At 36.5% G+C, this 25,368-nt stretch overlaps 5 non-coding genes across 5 annotated transcripts; all 5 read left to right on the top strand.

Moving 5' to 3' along the window:
- The first annotated feature begins 3,417 nt into the window (after positions 1 to 3,417).
- TRNAF-AAA (transfer RNA phenylalanine (anticodon AAA)) lies at positions 3,418 to 3,490 on the top strand. Its single transcript has one exon. It is a non-coding gene; the product is annotated as a tRNA-Phe (tRNA).
- Positions 3,491 to 6,286: 2,796 nt separating this feature from the next.
- On the top strand, positions 6,287 to 6,359 carry TRNAF-AAA (transfer RNA phenylalanine (anticodon AAA)). The gene has a single exon. It is a non-coding gene; the product is annotated as a tRNA-Phe (tRNA).
- A 9,201-nt stretch (positions 6,360 to 15,560) lies between these two features.
- On the top strand, positions 15,561 to 15,643 carry TRNAL-CAG (transfer RNA leucine (anticodon CAG)). Its single transcript has one exon. It is a non-coding gene; the product is annotated as a tRNA-Leu (tRNA).
- An 897-nt stretch (positions 15,644 to 16,540) lies between these two features.
- TRNAF-GAA (transfer RNA phenylalanine (anticodon GAA)) lies at positions 16,541 to 16,613 on the top strand. The gene has a single exon. It is a non-coding gene; the product is annotated as a tRNA-Phe (tRNA).
- Positions 16,614 to 21,645: 5,032 nt separating this feature from the next.
- TRNAL-CAG (transfer RNA leucine (anticodon CAG)) lies at positions 21,646 to 21,728 on the top strand. Its single transcript has one exon. It is a non-coding gene; the product is annotated as a tRNA-Leu (tRNA).
- The last annotated feature ends 3,640 nt before the right edge of the window (positions 21,729 to 25,368 follow it).

Below are 25,368 nucleotides of genomic sequence, written 5' to 3'. Positions count from 1 at the left end.
TTGCCGGTAAGTCTAATTTCATATTTGATTACCTCATTCATCAATAGACCATAAAAATACTTAATAAACAGAAGCTTAAAAAGTAGGTAATCATAGTTTTAAAGTCTGAAATGCACATGCGATACTGACATCTAAGTTTCAGCACATTTTGGGACAAATGTTTTCACATTGAAAGTTAACAATCATTAAAATATTTTCTCTAAATTGTTGTCTCCTTTTTTGCTCCAATTATGTGCATTTAATAACAAATAAAACTTGATGTAACATTATGCATGCACATTGTCTTTTATGTGCAACCATCACCTGTCTCACAAACACAGGGTTTGAATGAACCTGATGAATGGAGTCAAATTGAAAATGTAAAAAAATCTCTGTCAAAATTGCTGTTTTTTTCTACTCATTCACAAAGAGTTAATGAAAGTTATTAAATATGTACAACAAAATAGCAGGAGTTTCAAATAGAAATCATGCTGCAAAAACCAGTCAAAGCAAAAATAAAAATATCTACTTTCAGGGGTTTCGCTTGACATTTGCCAAGTGTCTAGCACTCCTAAAGTTTTTTGTGTTTGGCCGAAATAGCTCAGATGGGAGAGCGTTAGACTGAAGATCTAAAGATCATTGGTTCGATCCCAGGTTTCAGCAACATCATTTTTCTTGATTCTTTACATTTTAAGGAGAAAATAAACAAAGCACGTGGACTGATTATTTAAAGAAAATGTAAAAGGCCTAAAAATCTTAACTATCTACAGAAAATAAAATGTTAAAAAGATGAGAAATGGGAACTTTTCCATTTGAGCAAATTATTATTTTTTTGTAATTATTTCCATTTCACTTAGCTGTAAGAGGATTTAAAGGGAACCTGATAGCTGATAAAGAAAGCATGTATCAGACACTAGCTGAATGATTTCAACCATGTATGTTTGACTATGAAATGCTGTGGTGTATATGAATTCATTGTGAGAAGTAATTTCTAAAATGGGGTCACTTTGGGGGGGTTTCTGCTGTTTTGGTACTTTTGGTACTCTGCAAATTTTACCTGCAAACTATTCTTGCAAAATCTGCATTCCAAAATCCAAATAGCGCTCTTATTTTCAAAGCCCTGCTGTGAGGCCAAACAGTAGATTCTGAAGAAATATGGTGCATCACCGCATTTTGTGAGAAATCTAACATTTCTAACATCCTAACAAAATAAAAGGAGGTTTGAAAGTGAATGCTGACAAAAAGTACACATATGAAAAATGCTATTTATTTACATTTTTGTGTGGTGCGAAAAGTTGGTTTAAGGATATAAGCAGTCAAAGAATAAAAATGACTAATATTTCAAAATTTTAAACAAACTTTAGATATTTTCACAGAAAAAAACTAAAAATATATTGACCTAAATTTACAGTTAATGTAAAGTACAATGTGTCACAAAAAACACTTTCAGAATTACGGGGATATGTAGAAGCATTCCAGAGTTATTACTGCATACAGTGATAAAAGTCATATTTTTTTAAAATGGGGCTTGGCCATTTAGCTCAAAATAGGCTTGATAACAAATAGTTTAAACAAATGTATTGAAATAAAAACTGTAATATTAAATATTTTAAAATAATTTTCAATGACAATTACTGGTCATATTTCTGCTGACTAACTTGGAAAGAGTTAAGGCACGGAATCCACAAGAAGTCAGGATGGCCGAGTGGTCTAAGGCGCTGCGTTCAGGTCGCAGTCTCTCTTGGAGGCGTGGGTTGAAAGTAATTTCTAAAATGGGGTCACTTTGGGGGGGTTTCTGCTGTTTTGGTTCTCTGCAAATTTTATTTGCAAACTATTCTTGCAAAATCTGCATTCCAAAATCCAAATAGCGCTCTTATTTTCAAAGCCCTGCTGTGTGGCCAAACAGTAGATTCTGAAGAAATATGGTGCATCACCGCATTTTGTGAGAAATCTAACATTTCTAACACCCTAACAAAATAAAACGAGGTTTGAAAGTGAATGCTGACAAAAAGTACACATATGAAAAATGCTATTTATTTACATTTTTGTGTGGTGCGACAAGTTGGTTAAAGGATATAAGCAGTCAAAGAATAAAAATGACTAATATTTCAAAATTTTAAACAAACTTTAGATATTTTCACAGAAAAAAACTAAAAATATATTGACCTAAATTTACAGTTAATGTAAAGTACAATGTGTCACAAAAAACACTTTCAGAATTACGGGGATATGTAGAAGCATTCCAGAGTTATTACTGCATACAGTGATAAAAGTCATATTTTTTTAAAATGGGGCTTGGCCATTTAGCTCAAAATAGGCTTGATAACTAATAGTTTAAACAAATGTATTGAAATAAAAACTGTAATATTAAATATTTTAAAATAATTTTCAATGACAATTACTGGTCATATTTCTTCTGACTAACTTGGAAAGAGTTAAGGCATAGAATCCACAAGAAGTCAGGATTGCCGAGCGGTCTAAGGCGCTGCGTTCAGGTCGCAGTCTCTCTTGGAGGTGTGGGTTCAAATCCCACTTCTGACATCACCTTTTCATGAAACTATACAGATTCTCAGTCAATTATTGATTAGATGGGGATCAAACCAAACTTAGCAATGGGCCTTAAAAAACCTGATCACAAAGTTACCACTACCTGGGAGTCTTTGGGGTGAATCTGAAATTGTCGTCTATAAACGGAACTCTAGGACCGTAAAATAGTTTTTATGTGCATATGTTAGCTGTCTTGGCACTATAAAAATACTGCAGGCGGTCAATGGGGCGGGACTATTTCAACTCTTTGTGTTCTCTTTCCCTATTAGGGCAGAGACTCCACATCCTATGGGGCTGTTCTGGGAGATTTCTATAAACTGAATTGCCGGTAAGTCTAATTTCATATTTGATTACCTCATTCATCAATAGACCATAAAAATACTTAATAAACAAAAGCTTAAAAAGTAGGTAATCATAGTTTTAAAGTCTGAAATGCACATGCGATACTGACATCTAAGTTTCAGCACATTTTGGGACAAATGTTTTCACATTGAAAGTTAACAATCATTTAAATATTTTCTCTAAATTGTTGTCTCCTTTTTTGCTCCAATTATTTGCATTTAATAACAAATAAAACTTGATGTAACATTATGCATGCACATTGTCTTTTATGTGCAACCATCACCTGTCTCACAAACACAGGGTTTGAATGAACCTGATGAATGGAGTCAAATTGAAAATGTAAAAAAATCTCTGTCAAAATTGCTGTTTTTTTCCACTCATTCACAAAGAGTTAATGAAAGTTATTAAATATGTACAACAAAATAGCAGGAGTTTCAAATAGAAATCATGCTGCAAAAACCAGTCAAAGCAAAAATAAAAATATCTACTTTCAGGAGTTTCGCTTGACATTTGCCAAGTGTCTAGCACTCCTAAAGTTGTTTGTGTTTGGCCAAAATAGCTCAGATGGGAGATTGTTAGACTAAAGATCTAAAGGTCCCTGGTTCGATCCTGGGTTTCGGCAACATCATTTTTCTTGATTCTTTACATTTTAAGGAGAAAATAAACAAAGCACGTGGACTGATTATTTAAAGAAAATGTAAAAGGCCTAAAAATCTTAACTATCTACAGAAAATAAAATGTTAAAAAGATGAGAAATGGGAACTTTTCCATTTGAGCAAATTATTATTTTTTTGTAATTTTTCATCTGTTTTGTTTATTTCCATTTCACTTAGCTGTAAGAGGATTTAAAGGGAACCTGATAGCTGATAAAGAAAGCATGTATCAGACACTAGCTGAATGATTTCAACCATGTATGTTTGACTATGAAATGCTGTGGTGTATATGAATTCATTGTGAGTGAGAAGTAATTTCTAAAATGGGGTCACTTTGGGGGGGTTTCTGCTGTTTTGGTACTTTTGGTACTCTGCAAATTTTACCTGCAAACTATTCTTGCAAAATCTGCATTCCAAAATCCAAATAGCGCTCTTATTTTCAAAGCCCTGCTGTGTGGCCAAACAGTAGATTCTGAAGAAATATGGTGCATCACCGCATTTTGTGAGAAATCTAACATTTCTAACATCCTAACAAAATAAAAGGAGGTTTGAAAGTGAATGCTGACAAAAAGTACACGTATGAAAAATGCTATTTCTTTACATTTTTGTGTGGTGTGACAAGTTGGTTTAAGGATATAAGTAGTCAAAGAATAAAAATGACTAATATTTCAAAATTTTAAACAAACTTTAGATATTTTCACAGAAAAAAACTAAAAATATATTGACCTAAATTTACAGTTAATGTAAAGTACAATGTGTCACAAAAAACACTTTCAGAATTACGGGGATATGTAGAAGCATTCCAGAGTTATTACTGCATACAGTGATAAAAGTCATATTTTTTTAAAATGGGGCTTGGCCATTTAGCTCAAAATAGGCTTGATAACTAATAGTTTAAACAAATGTATTGAAATAAAAACTGTAATATTAAATATTTTAAAATAATTTTCAAAGACAATTACTGGTCATATTTCTGCTGACTAACTTGGAAAGAGTTAAGGCACGGAATCCACCAGAAGTCAGGATGGCCGAGCGGTCTAAGGCGCTGCGTTCAGGTCGCAGTCTCTCTTGGAAGCGTGGGTTCAAAGTAATTTCTAAAATGGGGTCACTTTGGGGGGGTTTCTGCTGTTTTGGTACTCTGCAAATTTTACCTGCAAACTATTCTTGCAAAATCTGCATTCCAAAATCCAAATAGCGCTCTTATTTTCAAAGCCCTGCTGTGTGGCCAAACAGTAGATTCTGAAGAAATATAGTGCATCACCGCATTTTGTGAGAAATCTAACATTTCTAACATCCTAACAAAATAAAAGGAGGTTTGAAAGTGAATGCTGACAAAAAGTACACATATGAAAAATGCTATTTATTTACATTTTTGTGTGGTGCGACAAGTTGGTTTAAGGATATAAGCAGTCAAAGAATAAAAATGACTAATATTTCAAAATTTTAAACAAACTTTAGATATTTTCACAGAAAAAAACTAAAAATATATTGACCTAAATTTACAGTTAATGTAAAGTACAATGTGTCACAAAAAACACTTTCAGAATTACGGGGATATGTAGAAGCATTCCAGAGTTATTACTGCATACAGTGATAAAAGTCATATTTTTTTAAAATGGGGCTTGGCCATTTAGCTCAAAATAGGCTTGATAACTAATAGTTTAAACAAATGTATTGAAATAAAAACTGTAATATTAAATATTTTAAAATAATTTTCAATGACAATTACTGGTCATATTTCTTCTGACTAACTTGGAAAGAGTTAAGGCATAGAATCCACAAGAAGTCAGGATTGCCGAGCGGTCTAAGGCGCTGCGTTCAGGTCGCAGTCTCTCTTGGAGGTGTGGGTTCAAATCCCACTTCTGACATCACCTTTTCATGAAACTATACAGATTCTCAGTCAATTATTGATTAGATGGGGATCAAACCAAACTTAGCAATGGGCCTTAAAAAACCTGATCACAAAGTTACCACTACCTGGGAGTCTTTGGGGTGAATCTGAAATTGTCGTCTATAAACGGAACTCTAGGACCGTAAAATAGTTTTTATGTGCATATGTTATCTGTCTTGGCACTATAAAAATACTGCAGGCGGTCAATGGGGCGGGACTATTTCAACTCTTTGTGTTCTCTTTCCCTATTAGGGCAGAGACTCCACATCCTATGGGGCTGTTCTGGGAGATTTCTATAAACTGAATTGCCGGTAAGTCTAATTTCATATTTGATTACCTCATTCATCAATAGACCATAAAAATACTTAATAAACAAAAGCTTAAAAAGTAGGTAATCATAGTTTTAAAGTCTGAAATGCACATGCGATACTGACATCTAAGTTTCAGCACATTTTGGGACAAATGTTTTCACATTGAAAGTTAACAATCATTTAAATATTTTCTCTAAATTGTTGTCTCCTTTTTTGCTCCAATTATTTGCATTTAATAACAAATAAAACTTGATGTAACATTATGCATGCACATTGTCTTTTATGTGCAACCATCACCTGTCTCACAAACACAGGGTTTGAATGAACCTGATGAATGGAGTCAAATTGAAAATGTAAAAAAATCTCTGTCAAAATTGCTGTTTTTTTCCACTCATTCACAAAGAGTTAATGAAAGTTATTAAATATGTACAACAAAATAGCAGGAGTTTCAAATAGAAATCATGCTGCAAAAACCAGTCAAAGCAAAAATAAAAATATCTACTTTCAGGAGTTTCGCTTGACATTTGCCAAGTGTCTAGCACTCCTAAAGTTGTTTGTGTTTGGCCAAAATAGCTCAGATGGGAGATTGTTAGACTAAAGATCTAAAGGTCCCTGGTTCGATCCTGGGTTTCGGCAACATCATTTTTCTTGATTCTTTACATTTTAAGGAGAAAATAAACAAAGCACGTGGACTGATTATTTAAAGAAAATGTAAAAGGCCTAAAAATCTTAACTATCTACAGAAAATAAAATGTTAAAAAGATGAGAAATGGGAACTTTTCCATTTGAGCAAATTATTATTTTTTTGTAATTTTTCATCTGTTTTGTTTATTTCCATTTCACTTAGCTGTAAGAGGATTTAAAGGGAACCTGATAGCTGATAAAGAAAGCATGTATCAGACACTAGCTGAATGATTTCAACCATGTATGTTTGACTATGAAATGCTGTGGTGTATATGAATTCATTGTGAGTGAGAAGTAATTTCTAAAATGGGGTCACTTTGGGGGGGTTTCTGCTGTTTTGGTACTTTTGGTACTCTGCAAATTTTACCTGCAAACTATTCTTGCAAAATCTGCATTCCAAAATCCAAATAGCGCTCTTATTTTCAAAGCCCTGCTGTGTGGCCAAACAGTAGATTCTGAAGAAATATGGTGCATCACCGCATTTTGTGAGAAATCTAACATTTCTAACATCCTAACAAAATAAAAGGAGGTTTGAAAGTGAATGCTGACAAAAAGTACACGTATGAAAAATGCTATTTCTTTACATTTTTGTGTGGTGTGACAAGTTGGTTTAAGGATATAAGCAGTCAAAGAATAAAAATGACTAATATTTCAAAATTTTAAACAAACTTTAGATATTTTCACAGAAAAAAACTAAAAATATATTGACCTAAATTTACAGTTAATGTAAAGTACAATGTGTCACAAAAAACACTTTCAGAATTACGGGGATATGTAGAAGCATTCCAGAGTTATTACTGCATACAGTGATAAAAGTCATATTTTTCTAAAATGGGGCTTGGCCATTTAGCTCAAAATAGGCTTGATAACTAATAGTTTAAACAAATGTATTGAAATAAAAACTGTAATATTAAATATTTTAAAATAATTTTCAAAGACAATTACTGGTCATATTTCTGCTGACTAACTTGGAAAGAGTTAAGGCACGGAATCCACAAGAAGTCAGGATGGCCGAGCGGTCTAAGGCGCTGCGTTCAGGTCGCAGTCTCTCTTGGAAGCGTGGGTTCAAAGTAATTTCTAAAATGGGGTCACTTTGGGGGGGTTTCTGCTGTTTTGGTACTCTGCAAATTTTACCTGCAAACTATTCTTGCAAAATCTGCATTCCAAAATCCAAATAGCGCTCTTATTTTCAAAGCCCTGCTGTGTGGCCAAACAGTAGATTCTGAAGAAATATAGTGCATCACCGCATTTTGTGAGAAATCTAACATTTCTAACATCCTAACAAAATAAAAGGAGGTTTGAAAGTGAATGCTGACAAAAAGTACACATATGAAAAATGCTATTTATTTACATTTTTGTGTGGTGCGACAAGTTGGTTTAAGGATATAAGCAGTCAAAGAATAAAAATGACTAATATTTCAAAATTTTAAACAAACTTTAGATATTTTCACAGAAAAAAACTAAAAATATATTGACCTAAATTTACAGTTAATGTAAAGTACAATGTGTCACAAAAAACACTTTCAGAATTACGGGGATATGTAGAAGCATTCCAGAGTTATTACTGCATACAGTGATAAAAGTCATATTTTTTTAAAATGGGGCTTGGCCATTTAGCTCAAAATAGGCTTGATAACTAATAGTTTAAACAAATGTATTGAAATAAAAACTGTAATATTAAATATTTTAAAATAATTTTTAATGACAATTACTGGTCATATTTCTTCTGACTAACTTGGAAAGAGTTAAGGCACAGAATCCACAAGAAGTTAGGATGGCCGAGCTTTCTAAGGCGCTGCGTTCAGGTCGCAGTCTCTCTTGGAGGCGTGGGTTCAAATCCCACTTCTGATATCACCATTTCATGAAACTATACAGATTCTCAGTCAATTATTGATTAGATGGGGATCAAACCAAACTTAGCAATGGGCCTTAAAAAACCTGATCCCAAAGTTACCACTACCTGGGAGTCTTTGGGGTGAATCTGAAATTGTCGTCTATAAATGGAACTCTAGGACCGTGAAATAGTTTTTATGTGCATATGTTAGCTGTCTTGGCACTATAAAAATACTGCGGGCGGTCAATGGGGCGGGACTATTTCAACTCTTTGTGTTCTCTTTCCCTATTAGGGCGGAGACTCCACATCCTATGGGGCTGTTCTGGGAGATTTCTATAAACTGAATTGCCGGTAAGTCTAATTTCATATTTGATTACCTCATTCATCAATAGACCATAAAAATACTTAATAAACAAAAGCTTAAAAAGTAGGTAATCATAGTTTTAAAGTCTGAAATGCACATGCGATACTGACATCTAAGTTTCAGCACATTTTGGGACAAATGTTTTCACATTGAAAGTTAACAATCATTAAAATATTTTCTCTAAATTGTTGTCTCCTTTTTTGCTCCAATTATTTGCATTTAATAACAAATAAAACTTGATGTAACATTATGCATGCACATTGTCTTTTATGTGCAACCATCACCTGTCTCACAAACACAGGGTTTGAATGAACCTGATGAATGGAGTCAAATTGAAAATGTAAAAAAATCTCTGTCAAAATTGCTGTTTTTTTCTACTCATTCACAAAGAGTTAATTAAAGTTATTAAATATGTACAACAAAATAGCAGGAGTTTCTAATAGAAATCATGCTGCAAAAACCAGTCAAAGCAAAAATAAAAATATCTACTTTCAGGGGTTTCGCTTGACATTTGCCAAGTGTCTAGCACTCCTAAAGTTGTTTGTGTTTGGCCGAAATAGCTCAGATGGGAGAGCGTTAGACTGAAGATCTAAAGGTCCCTGGTTCGATCCTGGGTTTCAGCAACCTCATTTTTCTTGATTCTTTACATTTTAAGGAGAAAATAAACAAAGCACGTGGACTGATTATTTAAAGAAAATGTAAAAGGCCTAAAAATCTTAACTATCTACAGAAAATAAAATGTTAAAAAGATGAGAAATGGGAACTTTTCCATTTGAGCAAATTATTATTTTTTTGTAATTTTTCATCTGTTTTGTTTATTTCCATTTCACTTAGCTGTAAGAGGATTTAAAGGGAACCTGATAGCTGATAAAGAAAGCATGTATCAGACACTAGCTGAATGATTTCAACCATGTATGTTTGACTATGAAATGCTGTGGTGTATATGAATTCATTGTGAGAAGTAATTTCTAAAATGGGGTCACTTTGGGGGGGTTTCTGCTGTTTTGGTACTTTTGGTACTCTGCAAATTTTACCTGCAAACTATTCTTGCAAAATCTGCATTCCAAAATCCAAATAGCGCTCTTATTTTCAAAGCCCTGCTGTGTGGCCAAACAGTAGATTCTGAAGAAATATGGTGCATCACCGCATTTTGTGAGAAATCTAACATTTCTAACATCCTAACAAAATAAAAGGAGGTTTGAAAGTGAATGCTGACAAAAAGTACACATATGAAAAATGCTATTTATTTACATTTTTGTGTGGTGCGACAAGTTGGTTTAAGGATATAAGCAGTCAAAGAATAAAAATGACTAATATTTCAAAATTTTAAACAAACTTTAGATATTTTCACAGAAAAAAACTAAAAATATATTGACCTAAATTTACAGTTAATGTAAAGTACAATGTGTCACAAAAAACACTTTCAGAATTACGGGGATATGTAGAAGCATTCCAGAGTTATTACTGCATACAGTGATAAAAGTCATATTTTTTTAAAATGGGGCTTGGCCATTTAGCTCAAAATAGGCTTGATAACTAATAGTTTAAACAAATGTATTGAAATAAAAACTGTAATATTAAATATTTTAAAATAATTTTCAAAGACAATTACTGGTCATATTTCTGCTGACTAACTTGGAAAGAGTTAAGGCACGGAATCCACAAGAAGTCAGGATGGCCGAGCGGTCTAAGGCGCTGCGTTCAGGTCGCAGTCTCTCTTGGAGGCGTGGGTTCAAAGTAATTTCTAAAATGGGGTCACTTTGGGGGGGTTTCTGCTGTTTTGGTACTCTGCAAATTTTACCTGCAAACTATTCTTGCAAAATCTGCATTCCAAAATCCAAATAGCGCTCTTATTTTCAAAGCCCTGCTGTGTGGCCAAACAGTAGATTCTGAAGAAATATAGTGCATCACCGCATTTTGTGAGAAATCTAACATTTCTAACATCCTAACAAAATAAAAGGAGGTTTGAAAGTGAATGCTGACAAAAAGTACACATATGAAAAATGCTATTTATTTACATTTTTGTGTGGTGCGACAAGTTGGTTTAAGGATATAAGCAGTCAAAGAATAAAAATGACTAATATTTCAAAATTTTAAACAAACTTTAGATATTTTCACAGAAAAAAACTAAAAATATATTGACCTAAATTTACAGTTAATGTAAAGTACAATATGTCACAAAAAACACTTTCAGAATTACGGGGATATGTAGAAGCATTCCAGAGTTATTACTGCATTCAGTGATAAAAGTCATATTTTTTTACAATGGGGCTTGGCCATTTAGCTCAAAATAGGCTTGATAACTAATAGTTTAAACAAATGTATTGAAATAAAAACTGTAATATTAAATATTTTAAAATAATTTTCAATGACAATTACTGGTCATATTTCTGCTGACTAACTTGGAAAGAGTTAAGGCACAGAATCCACAAGAAGTCAGGATGGCCGAGCGGTCTAAGGCGCTGCGTTCAGGTCGCAGTCTCTCTTGGGTGCAAATCCCACTTCTGACATCACCTTTTCATGAAACTATACAGATTCTCAGTCAATTATTGATTAGATGGGGATCAAACCAAACTTAGCAATGGGCCTTAAAAAACCTGATCCCAAAGTTACCACTACCTGGGAGTCTTTGGGGTGAATCTGAAATTGTCGTCTATAAACGGAACTCTAGGACCGTGAAATAGTTTTTATGTGCATATGTTAGCTGTCTTGGCACTATAAAAATACTGCGGGCGGTCAATGGGGCGGGACTATTTCAACTCTTTGTGTTCTCTTTCCCTATTAGGGCGGAGACTCCACATCCTATGGGGCTGTTCTGGGAGATTTCTATAAACTGAATTGCCGGTAAGTCTAATTTCATATTTGATTACCTCACTCATCAATAGACCATAAAAATACTTAATAAACAAAAGCTTAAAAAGTAGGTAATCATAGTTTTAAAGTCTGAAATGCACATGCGATACTGACATCTAAGTTTCAGCACATTTTGGGAAAAATGTTTTCACATTGAAAGTTAACAATCATTAAAATATTTTCTCTAAATTGTTGTCTCCTTTTTTGCTCCAATTATTTGCATTTAATAACAAATAAAACTTGATGTAACATTATGCATGCACATTGTCTTTTATGTGCAACCATCACCTGTTTCACAAACACAGGGTTTGAATGAACCTGATGAATGGAGTCAAATTGAAAATGTAAAAAAATCTCTGTCAAAATTGCTGTTTTTTTCTACTCATTCACAAATAGTTAATGAAAGTTATTAAATATAAGGAGGCACTACGGAATTTACAAGACCTCCTTGATGAACAAACCACGTTTCATCCAGGTAGGTTTCCATCAACTGTTATGCCCAGGTCACGAGGTTTCCCCCCTTTTCTTTATGTCCAGCCGTTGAGATCTTCACAAAGTTGGTATCTGAAGATCTCAAGGAATTATCCACCAGACGTCGATTCGATAATCTTACACAACAACAACGACAGGCCATCAAAGAGCTACAATCATATAAAGACGTGGTATACAAATCGGCGGACAAGGGGGGCAACATCGTGGTCTGGCCATGCTATAAATATGAGAGGGAGGCATTCCGACAGTTGAGGGATGCTGATACCTACTCAAAATTATCATATAATCCGGTTGCCTCTTTTTCATCTCAGTTACAGCTAATTCTTATTAAGGCTCGTGAGAAAGGTATTATTGACAAAAGGATGCTGGAGGGGTTGACGGTCAGGTCCCCCAAGACGCCAACTTTTTACCTTCTGCCTAAAATCCACAAAGACGCCGTTGACCCTCCTGGGCGTCCGATAGTGTCTGGCATCGATGGTCTATCTGACCCGATATGCAAATTTATCGACTATTTTTTAAAACCCTTGGTGGAAAATCTTCCATCTTATGTCCGGGACACTACGGACGTCCTCACGAGGGTCGATGGCGTCTCAGTGGAACCACATGTATTACTGGTCACCGCCGACATTCAAACCCTATATACATGCATTGATCATACTCATGGTCTGGATGCGGTCCGTTTCTTCCTGGGGGCCTCCGACCTGGGCAGCTCTGTGTGTGATTTTATCCTCGAGCTGCTGCGGTTTGTCCTGACCCACAATTTTTTTGTTTTTAAAGATGTTTTTTATGTACAGAAGCGCGGCACGGCCATGGGTGCGGCCTGCGCGCCCTCGTATGCTAATCTCTTCCTTGGATTTTGGGAGAGATCCTTGTTTGGCGACGGGGGCGCGGGGGCCGCTGACCATGTGCTGTGCTGGCTTCGTTATATTGATGATATTTTTTTCATGTGGGCGGGTACCCCGCGGCAGCTCGAGGATTTTATGTCCCAATTAAACACGAATCCATTTAATATTAGATTGACTTATCAGTACCATTCTACAAGAATTGATTTCTTAGACGTCACTCTGGAGGTTGACGATGCCGGATATATCCAGACTGACGTCTTTCGAAAACCAACCTCTGTCAATGATTTGATTCGTGCAGATTCAGCACACAATCCTACCACTATCAGAGCTGTCCCGGTCGGACAGTTCCTTAGGATGAGACGGATCTGCTCATCCGACCAAAAATTCCAAAATCAAGCGGTGGACCTACAATCCCGCTTTTTGGCACGTGGCTATAGCCGCAGGAGTATCAAGCGTGGGTTTGATAGGGCAAGAAGAACTCGGCGCAGTGACCTATTATATGCTAACAAAAGGAAGAAAACTAATACCAATGATGATACCATCAGATTCATTGGTACATATAATCATGAATGGCAAAACATGAGGGGCATCCTGAAGAAACACTGGTCTATTTTGATGACAGAGCCCGCCCTGGGGAAGAGTCTAGGTGAATTCCCCGCTATGACAGCCAGGAGGGCACCGAATTTAGGTAATCTCCTGGTTAGGAGCCATTATGTTCCACCAATTAAAAATATTTTTGGCACTCGGGGCCCTCTCCTGGGGTGTTTTCGGTGTGGCCACTGCCTGGCTTGCGCCAATGTCGAACGGACTTCTACTTTTGAGACATCAGATGGGCTCAGACAGTTTCAGATCAGACAGCACATTTCGTGTGGTACAAGTAATGTAATATATTATGCCACATGTGCCTGCCCCCGCATCTATATTGGTTTAACATCTAGGGAACTTAGAATTAGGGTGCGTGAGCATGTCCGTGACATTGGCGCAGCCAGGCTGGTGGTCGATCCCTCTGAGCTGAAGACTATCCCGCGTCACTTTAGGACTTTCCATAATTGTGACGCGGGGTCTCTTCGGATCAGAGGGATCGAAAGTCTACATCTTGGGGTGAGGGGTGGGAATTACAAAAAACTCTTAGCCCAACATGAGGCGAACTGGATAGTTCGCCTCAACACCTTGGTCCCTAATGGACTCAATGAGGCATTGAGTTTTTCCTCTTTCCTGTAAGATGTTACTATATCCTGGGGCCTATTTGACTCCCCATTTTCTTTTCCATCATTTTGCATCCCCTGGATCATATAATTGGATCCTAATAATGTATATTTGTTTTTAATATTTATTTGTTTCTTCTTTTATGTTTTAGTCTGTATGTATCCTGGCATCGATCCGCTTATCCCAGACATATTCCTAGATGTTTCCAGCAGGATTTTCAAGTCTCCCACACATTGCGCCTGACATAAGGGCATCTTTACTTCTACTCAGAAAAAGAAATTATGAATATGAAAACGATGAAAGCCCTCTCTCTGCATTACTGTATATTTACCATGCATTGGCGCTAGATGTTGTGGGGAGCTGTGTGGGTTATGTCCATTCAGCCGTGCGTGTGCGCGCTGTGTATGCCGCGGCTCCTTCTCCTGCCTTGGTGTCTCCAGGCCTGCCGCAGCTGCGCAGTGAATTCATATTCCTGCGCATGCGCGGTAGGGCTTGACGCCACGGCCGGCGCAGGACCTGCGGCTCGCAGCGCGCACGCGCCGCTAGTGCTGGGACAATTGGCTGGTTCACAACATGTGACCAGCCCCACTGTTACCACCAATGAGATAAAAAGGTCCTTACCGGTACATTCAGCTATCCCCTTGAGAAAGCTGACACACCTAATAGCGAAACGTGCGTTGGGGCGTTCGTGTATGTGATCCCGGCTCACCTTCCCCATCTCACCCCTTGGTAAGTGCTGCTCTTGCTGCTTATTTTGAAATATATTTTTGGACCACTTGGCCTTGATGAATGCAGTTTTACACTTGGAGCAGCCTTTCCCTCCCCTGGGGCATTGGTGATGCCATTCTGATCCGGCACATCATCCTGTTTTTAGCTTTATTAAATGTGTTATATATTCTGATGTGTTGTTATAACAAAATATTATTTGTTTTACCCTTTATACTCCGGTTTCCTCCGATTTTTCAAGTTATTAAATATGTACAACAAAATAGCAGGAGTTTCAAATAGAAATCATGCTGCAAAAACCAGTCAAAGCAAAAATAAAAATATCTACTTTCAGGGGTTTCGCTTGACATTTGCCAAGTGTCTAGCACTCCTAAAGTTGTTTGTGTTTGGCCGAAATAGCTCAGATGGGAGAGCGTTAGACTGAAGATCTAAAGGTCCCTGGTTCGATCCTGGGTTTTGGCAACATCTTTTTTCTTGATTCTTTACATTTTAAGGAGAAAATAAACAAAGCACGTGGACTGATTATTTAAAGAAAATGTAAAAGGCCTAAAAATCTTAACTATCTACAGAAAATAAAATGATAAAAAGATGAGAAATGGGAACTTTTCCATTTGAGCAAATTATTATTTTTTTGTAATTTTTCCTCTGTTTTGTTTATTTCCATTTCACTTAGCTGTAAGAGGATTTAACCCCTTAGTGACAGAGCCAATTTGGTACTTAATGACCGAGCCAATTATTACAATTCTGACCAGTGTCAATTTATGAGGTTATAACAATGACAATTACTGGTCATATTTCTGCTGACTAACTTGGAAAGAGTTAAGGCACAAGAAGTCAGGATGGCCGAGCGGTCTAAGGCGCTGCGTTCAGGTCGCAGTCTCTCTTGGAGGCGTGGGTTCAAATCCCACTTCTGACATCACCTTTTCATGAAACTATACAGATTCTCAGTCAATTATTGATTAGATGGGGATCAAACCAAACTTAGCAATGGGCCTTAAAAAACCTGATCCCAAAGTTACTACTACCTGGGAGTCTTTGGGGTGAATCTGAAATTGTCGTCTATAAACGGAACTCTAGCACCGTGAAATAGTTTTGAACAGCATATGTTAGCTGTCTTGGCACTATAAAAATACTGCGGGCGGTCAATGGGGCGGGACTATTTCAACTCTTTGTGTTCTCTTTCCCTATAAGGGCGGAGACTCCACATCCTATGTGGCTGTTCTGGGAGATTTCTATAAACTGAATTGCCGGTAAGTCTAATTTCATATTTGATTACCTCATTGATCAATAGACCATAAAAATACTTAATAAACAAAAGCTTAAAAAGTAGGTAATCATAGTTTTAAAGTCTGAAATGCACATGCGATACTGACATCTAAGTTTCAGCACATTTTGGGACAAATGTTTCCACATTGAAAGTTAACAATCATTAAAATATTTTCTCTAAATTGTTGTCTCCTTTTTTGCTCCAATTATTTCCATTTAATAACAAATAAAACTTGATGTAACATTATGCATGCACATAGTCTTTTATGTGCAACCATCACCTGTCTCACAAACACAGGGTTTGAATGAACCTGATGAATGGAGTCAAATTGAAAATGTAAAAAAATCTCTGTCAAAATTGCTGTTTTTTTCTTCTCATTCACAAAGAGTTAATTAAAGTTATTAAATATGTACAACAAAATAGCAGGAGTTTCAAATAGAAATCATGCTGCAAAAACCAGTCAAAGCAAAAATAAAAATATCTACTTTCAGGGGTTTCGCTTGACATTTGCCAAGTGTCTAGCACTCCTAAAGCTGTTTTTGTTTGGCTGAAATAGCTCAGATGGGAGAGCGTTAGATTGAAAATCTAAAGGTCCCTGGTTCGATCCCGGGTTTCGGCAACATCATTTTTCTTGATTCTTTACATTTTAAGGAGAAAATAAACAAAGCACATGGTCTGATTATTTAAAGAAAATGTAAAAGGCCTAAAAATCTTAACTATCTACAGAAAATAAAATGTTAAAAAGATGAGAAATGGGAACTTTTCCATTTGAGCAAATTATTATTTTTTTGTAATTTTTCCTCTGTTTTGTTTATTTCCATTTCACTTAGCTGTAAGAGGATTTAACCCCTTAGTGACAGAGCCAATTTGGTACTTAATGACCGAGCCAATTATTACAATTCTGACCAGTGTCAATTTATGAGGTTATAACTCTGGAACGCTTTATCGGATCCCGCTGATTCTGAGACTGTTTTTTCGTGACATGTTGTACTTCAAGTTAGTGGTAACATTTCTTCGATATTACTTGTGATTATTTATGAAAAAAATGGAAATATGGCGAAAATTTTTAAAATTTTGCAATTTTCAAACTTTGTATTTTTATGCCCTTAAATCAGAGAGATGTGTCACAAAAAATAGTTAATAAATAACATTTCTCACATGTCTACTTTACATCAGCACAATTTTGGAAACAATTTTTTTTTTGTTAGGGAGTTATAAGGGTTAAAAGTTGACCAGCAATTTCTCATTTTTACAACACCATGTTTTTTTTAGGGACCACATCACCTTTGAAGTGATTTTGAGGGGTCTATATGATAGAAAATAACCAAGTGTGACACCATTCTAAAAACTGCACCCCTCAAGCTGCTCAAAACCACATTCAAGAAGTTTATTAACCCTTTACGTACTTCACAGGAACTAAAACAATGTGGAAGAAAAAAATGAACATTTAACTTTTTTTTGCAAACATTTTACTTCAGAACCATTTGTTTTAATTTTCACAAGTGTAAAAACAGAAATTTAACCACAAATTTTGTTGTGCAATTTTTCCTGAGTACGCCGATACCCCATATGTGGAGGTAAACCACTGTTTGGGCGCACCGCAGAGCTTGGAAGTGAAGGAGCACCGTTTGACTGTTTCAATGCAGAATTGGCTGGAATAGAGATCGGACGCCATGTCGCGTTTGGAGAGCCCCTAATGTGCCTAAACAGTGGAAACCCCCCACAAGTGACACCATTTTGGAAACTAGACCCCCCAAGGAACTTATCTAGATGTGTGGTGAGCACTTTGAACCCCCAAGTGCTTCACAAAAGTTTATAACGTAGAGCCGTGAAAATAAAAAATCGCATTTGTTTTCACAAAAATGGTTTTTTCGCCCACAAATTCTTATTTTCACAAGGGTAACAGGAGAAATTAGACCACAAAAGTTGTTGTGCAATTTCTCCTGAGTACGTCGATACCCCATATGTGGAGGTAAACCACTGTTTGGGCGCACCGCAGAGCTTGGAAGTGAAGGAGCACCGTTTGACTTTTTCAATGCAGAATTGGCTGGAATTGAGATCGGATGCCATGTCGCGTTTGGAGAGTCCCTGATGTGCCTAAACAGTGGAAACCCCCCACAAGTGATACCATTTTGGAAACTAGACCCCCCAAGGAACTTATCTAGATGTGTGGTGAGCACTTTGAACCCCCAAGTGCTTCACAGAAGTTTATAACGTAGAGCCGTGAAAATAAAAAATCTCATTTTTTCTACAAAAATGATCTTTTTGCCCCAAAATTTTTATTTTCACAAGGGTAACAGGAGAAATTAGACCACAAAAGTTGTTGTGCAATTTCCTCTGAGTACGTCGATACCCCATATATGGGGGTAAACCACTGTTTGGGCGCACCGCAGAGCTTGGAAGAGAAGGAGTGTCATTTTACTTTTTCAATGTAGAATTGGCTGGAATTGAGATCGGACGCCATGTCACGTTTGGAGAGCCGCTGATGTGCCTAAACAGTAGAGACCCCCCACATATGACACCATTTTGGAAACTAGACCCCTTAAGGAACTTATCTAGATGTGTGGTGAGCACTTTAAACCCCCAGGTGCTTCACAGAAGTTTATAACGTAGAGCCGTGAAAATAAAAAAATCGCATTTTTTCTACAAAAATGATCTTTTTGCCTTCAAATTTTTATTTTACCAAGGGTAACAGGAGAAAATGGACCCCAGAAGCTGTTGTACAATTTGTCTTGAGTACGCCGACACCCGATATGTGGGGGTAAACCACTGTTTGGGCGCATGGCTGAGCTCGGAAGCAAAGGAGCGCCATTTGACTTTTCAATGCAAAATTGACTGGAATTGAGATCGGATGCTATGTCGCGTTTGGAGAGCCCCTGATGTGCCTAAACAGTAGAAACCCCCCAAAAGTGACCCCATTTTGGAAACTAGACCCCCCATGGAACTTATCTAGATGTGTAGTGAGAACTTTGAATGCCCAAGTGCATCACAGAAGTTTATAATGCAGAGTCGTGAAAATAAAAAATATATATTTTTTAACAATAAAGATTTTTTAGCCCCCAAGTTTTTATTTTCACAAGGGTAACAAGAGAAATTGGACCCCAAAAGATGTTGTCCAATTTGTCCTGAGTATGCTGGTACCCCATATGTGGGGGTAAACCACTGTTTGGGTGCACGGCAGAGCTCGGAAGGGAAGGAGCGCCATTTTGGAATGCAGACTTTGATAGAATTGTCTGCGGGCGTTATGTTGCATTTGCAGACCCCTAATGTACCTAAACAGTAGAAACCCCCAACAAGTGACCCCATTTTGGAAAATAGACCCCCCAAGGAACTTATCTAGATATGTGGTGAGAACTTTGAATGCCCAAGTGCTTCACAGAAGTTTATAATGCAGAGTAGTGAAAATAAAAAATATTTTTTTTCCCACAAAAAAGATTTTTTTAGCCCCCAAATTTTTATTTTCACAAGGGTAACAAGAGAAATTGGACCCCAAAAGTTGTTGTCCAATTTGTCCTGAGTATGCTGGTACCCCATATGTGGGGGTAAACCACTGTTTGGACGCACGGCAGAGCTCGGAAGGGAAGGAGTGCCATTTTGGAATGCAGACTTTGATAGAATTGTCTGCGGGCGTTATGTTGCGTTTGCAGACCCCTAATGTACCTAAACAGTAGAAACCCCCAACAAGTGACCCCATTTTGGAAAATAGACCCCCCAAGGAACTTATCTAGATATGTGGTGAGAACTTTGAATGCCCAAGTGCTTCACAGAAGTTTATAATGCAGAGTAGTGAAAATAAAAAATATTTTTTTTCCCACAAAAAAGATTTTTTTAGCCCCCAAATTTTTATTTTTACAAGGGTAACAAGAGAAATTTGACCCCAAAAGTTGTTGTCCAATTTGTCCTGAGTATGCTGGTACCCCATATGTGGGGGTAAACCACTGTTTGGGCGCACGGCAGAGCTCAGAAGGGAGGGAGTACCATTTGACTTTTTTAGCGCAAAATTGGCTGTCGTGTTTAGACACCCCCTGATGTACCTAAACAGTGGAAACCCCCCAATTCTAACTCCAACCCTAACCCCAACACACCCCTAACCCTAATCTCAACCCGATCCATAATCCTAATCACAACCCTAACGATAATCACAACCCTAACCCCAAAACAGCCCTAATCTCAACCCTAACCATAACCCTAATCAAAACCCTAAATCCAACACACCCCTAACCCTAATCCCAACCCTAACCCTAATCCCAACCCTAATCCCAAACGTAACACTAATCCCAACCCTAATCCAAACCCTAATCCTAATCCCAACTATAACCCTAACTTTAGCCCCAACCCTAACTTTAGCCCCAACCCTAACCTTAACTTTATCCCCCGTCGTCACAAAAAAAGTTCAATGTAACCTTTTTTTTGTACGTCGCGTCAGCCATTTCCGCGCATGCATGGCCGTAACTCTGCCCCCTCTTCCCCAGGACATAGACTGGGCAGCGGATGCGTTGAAAAACTGCATCCGCTGCCCACGTTGTGCACAATTTTCACAACGTGCGTCGGTACATCGGGCCGACGCATTGCGACCGCCCCGTACCGACGCAAGTGTGAAAGAAGCCTAAGGCTACTTTCACACTAGCGTCGTACTCGGCCCATCGCAGTGTGTCGGGCCGACGTACAGACGCTAGCGTTGTAAGCGCCGCACAACGGGTGCAGCGGATGCTGTTTTTTCAACGCATCCGCTGCCCCATTGGATGGGAACTTTTCCATTTGAGCAAATTATTATTTTTTTGTAATTTTTCCTCTGTTTTGTTTATTTACATTTCACTTAGCTGTAAGAGGATTTAAAGGGAACCTGATAGCTGATAAAGAAAGCATGTATCAGACACTAGCTGAATGATTTCAACCATGTATATTTGACTATGAAATGCTGTGGTGTATATGAATTCATTGTGAGAAGTAATTTCTAAAATGGGGTCACTTTGGGGGGGTTTCTGCTGTTTTGGTACTTTTGGTACTCTGCAAATTTTACCTGCAAACTATTCTTGCAAAATCTGCATTCCAAAATCCAAATAGCGCTCTTATTTTCAAAGTCCTGCTGTGTGGCCAAACAGTAGATTCTGAAGAAATATGGTGCATCACCGCATTTTGTGAGAAATCTAACATTTCTAACATCCTAACAAAATAAAAGGAGGTTTGAAAGTGAATGCTGACAAAAAGTACACATATGAAAAATGCTATTTATTTACATTTTTGTGCGGTGCGACAAGTTGGTTTAAGGATATAAGCAGTCGAATAAAAATGACTAATATTTCAAAATTTTAAACAAACTTTAGATATTTTCACAGAAAAAAACTAAAAATATATTGACCTAAATTTACAGTTAATGTAAAGTACAATGTGTCACAAAAAAAACTTTCAGAATTACGGGGATATGTAGAAGCATTCCAGAGTTATTACTGCATACAGTGATAAAAGTCATATTTTTTTAAAATGGGGCTTGGCCATTTAGCTCAAAATAGGCTTGATAACTAATAGTTTAAACAAATGTATTGAAATAATAACTGTAATATTAAATATTTGAAAATAATTTTCAATGACAATTACTGGTCATATTTCTGCTGACTAACTTGGAAAGAGTTAAGGCACAGAATCCACAAGAAGTCAGGATGGCCGAGCGGTGTAAGGCGCTGCGTTCAGGTCGCAGTCTCTCTTGGAGGCGTGGGTTCAAATCCCAGTTCTGACATACCTTTTCATGAAACTATACAGATTCTCAGTCAATTATTGATTAGATGGGGATCAAACCAAACTTAGCAATGGGCCTTAAAAAACCTGATCCCAAAGTTACCACTACCTGGGAGTCTTTGGGGTGAATCTGAAATTGTCGTCTATAAACGGAACTCTAGGACCGTGAAATAGTTTTTATGTGCATATGTTAGCTGTCTTGGCTCTATAAAAATACTGCGGGCGGTCAATGGGGCGGTACTATTTCAACTCTTTGTGTTCTCTTTCCCTATTAGGGCGGAGACTCCACATCCTATGGGGCTGTTCTGGGAGATTTCTATAAACTGAATTGCCGGTAAGTCTAATTTCATATTTGATTACCTCATTGATCAATAGACCATAAAAATACTTAATAAACAAAAGCTTAAAAAGTAGGTAATCATAGTTTTAAAGTCTGAAATGCACATGCGATACTGACATCTAAGTTTCAGCACATTTTGGGACAAATGTTTTCACATTGAAAGTTAACAATCATTAAAATATTTTCTCTAAATTGTTGTCTCCTTTTTTGCTCCAATTATTTGCATTTAATAACAAATAAAACTTGATGTAACATTATGCATGCACATTGTCTTTTATGTGCAACCATCACCTGTCTCACAAACACAGGGTTTGAATGAACCTGATGAATGGAGTCAAATTGAAAATGTAAAAAAATCTCTGTCAAAATTGCTGTTTTTTTCTACTCATTCACAAAGAGTTAATGAAAGTTATTAAATATGTACAACAAAATAGCAGGAGTTTGAAATAGAAATCATGCTGCAAAAACCAGTCAAAGCAAAAATAAAAATATCTACTTTCAGGGGTTTCGCTTGACATTTGCCAAGTGTCTAGCACTCCTAAAGTTGTTTGTGTTTGGCCGAAATTGCTCCGATGGGAGAGCGTTAGATTGAAGATCTAAAGGTCACAGGTTCGATCCCGGGTTTCGGCAACATCATTTTTCTTGATTCTTTACATTTTAAGGAGAAAATAAACAAAGCACGTGGACTGATTATTTAAAGAAAATGTAAAAGGCCTAAAAATCTTAACTATCTACAGAAAATAAAATGTTAAAAAGATGAGAAATGGGAACTTTTCCATTTGAGCAAATTATTATTTTTTTGTAATTTTTCCTCTGTTTTGTTTATTTCCATTTCACTTAGCTGTAAGAGGATTTAAAGGGAACCTGATAGCTGATAAAGAAAGCATGTATCAGACACTAGCTGAATGATTTCAACCATGTATGTTTGACTATGAAATGCTGTGGTGTATATGAATTCATTGTGAGAAGTAATTTCTAAAATGGGGTCACTTTGGGGGGGGTTTCTGCTGTTTTGGTACTTTTGGTACTCTGCAAATTTTACCTGCAAACTATTCTTGCAAAATCTGCATTCCAAAATCCAAATAGCGCTCTTATTTTCAAAGCCCTGCTGTGTGGCCAAACAGTAGATTCTGAAGAAATATGGTGCATCACCGCATTTTGTGAGAAATCTAACATTTCTAACATCCTAACAAAATAAAAGGAGGTTTGAAAGTGAATGCTGACAAAAAGTACACATATGAAAAATGCTATTTATTTACATTTTTGTGTGGTGCGACAAGTTGGTTTAAGGATATAAGCAGTCAAAGAATAAAAATGACTAATATTTCAAAATTTTAAACAAACTTTAGATATTTTCACAGAAAAAAACTAAAAATATATTGACCTAAATTTACAGTTAATGTAAAGTACAATGTGTCACAAAAAACACTTTCAGAATTACGGGGATATGTAGAAGCATTCCAGAGTTATTACTGCATACAGTGATAAAAGTCATATTTTTTTAAAATGGGGCTTGGCCATTTAGCTCAAACTAGGCTTGATAACTAATAGTTTAAACAAATGTATTGAAATAAAAACTGTAATATTAAATATTTTAAAATAATTTTCAATGACAATTACTGGTCATATTTCTGCTGACTAACTTGGAAAGAGTTAAGGCATGGAATCCACAAGAAGTCAGGATGGCCGAGCGGTCTAAGGCGCTGTGTTCAGGTCGCAGTCTCTCTTGGAGGCGTGGGTTCAAAGTAATTTCTAAAATGGGGTCACTTTGGGGGGGTTTCTGCTGTTTTGGTACTTTGCAAATTTTATTTGCAAACTATTCTTGCAAAATCTGCATTCCAAAATCCAAATAGCGCTCTTATTTTCAAAGCCCTGCTGTGTGGCCAAACAGTAGATTCTGAAGAAATATGGTGCATCACCGCATTTTGTGAGAAATCTAACATTTCTAACACCCTAACAAAATAAAAGGAGGTTTGAAAGTGAATGCTGACAAAAAGTACACATATGAAAAATGCTATTTATTTACATTTTTGTGTGGTGCGACAAGTTGGTTTAAGGATATAAGCAGTCAAAGAATAAAAATGACTAATATTTCAAAATTTTAAACAAACTTTAGATATTTTCACAGAAAAAAACTAAAAATATATTGACCTAAATTTACAGTTAATGTAAAGTACAATGTGTCACAAAAAACACTTTCAGAATTACGGGGATATGTAGAAGCATTCCAGAGTTATTACTGCATACAGTGATAAAAGTCATATTTTTTTAAAATGGGGCTTGGCCATTTAGCTCAAAATAGGCTTGATAACTAATAGTTTAAACAAATGTATTGAAATAAAAACTGTAATATTAAATATTTTAAAATAATTTTCGGGGATATGTAGAAGCATTCCAGAGTTATTACTGCATACAGTGATAAAAGTCATATTTTTTTAAAATGGGGCTTGGCCATTTAGCTCAAAATAGGCTTGATAACTAATAGTTTAAACAAATGTATTGAAATAAAAACTGTAATATTAAATATTTTAAAATAATTTTCAATGACAATTACTGGTCATATTTCTTCTGACTAACTTGGAAAGAGTTAAGACACAGAATCCACAAGAAGTCAGGATTGCCGAGTGGTCTAAGGCGCTGCGTTCAGGTCGCAGTCTCTCTTGGATGTGTGGGTTCAAATCCCACTTCTGACATCACCTTTTCATGAAACTATACAGATTCTCAGTCAATTATTGATTAGATGGGGATCAAACCAAACTTAGCAATGGGCCTTAAAAAACCTGATCCCAAAGTTACCACTACCTGGGAGTCTTTGGGGTGAATCTGAAATTGTCGTCTATAAACGGAACTCTAGGACCGTAAAATAGTTTTTATGTGCATATGTTAGCTGTCTTGGCACTATAAAAATACTGCAGGCGGTCAATGGGGCGGGACTATTTCAACTCTTTGTGTTCTCTTTCCCTATTAGGGCGGAGACTCCACATCCTATGGGGCTGTTCTGGGAGATTTCTATAAACTGAATTGCCGGTAAGTCTAATTTCATATTTGATTACCTCATTCATCAATAGACCATAAAAATACTTAATAAACAAAAGCTTAAAAAGTAGGTAATCATAGTTTTAAAGTCTGAAATGCACATGCGATACTGACATCTAAGTTTCAGCACATTTTGGGACAAATGTTTTCACATTGAAAGTTAACAATCATTAAAATATTTTCTCTAAATTGTTGTCTCCTTTTTTGCTCCAATTATTTGCATTTAATAACAAATAAAACTTGATGTAACATTATGCATGCACAT

Source organism: Ranitomeya variabilis, chromosome 4, assembly GCF_051348905.1.
Source record: "Ranitomeya variabilis isolate aRanVar5 chromosome 4, aRanVar5.hap1, whole genome shotgun sequence".
Taxonomy (NCBI): Eukaryota; Metazoa; Chordata; class Amphibia; order Anura; family Dendrobatidae; genus Ranitomeya; species Ranitomeya variabilis.
Note: the sequence above shows the minus strand (reverse complement) of the source record. Positions and strands in the feature narration are given on the sequence as shown.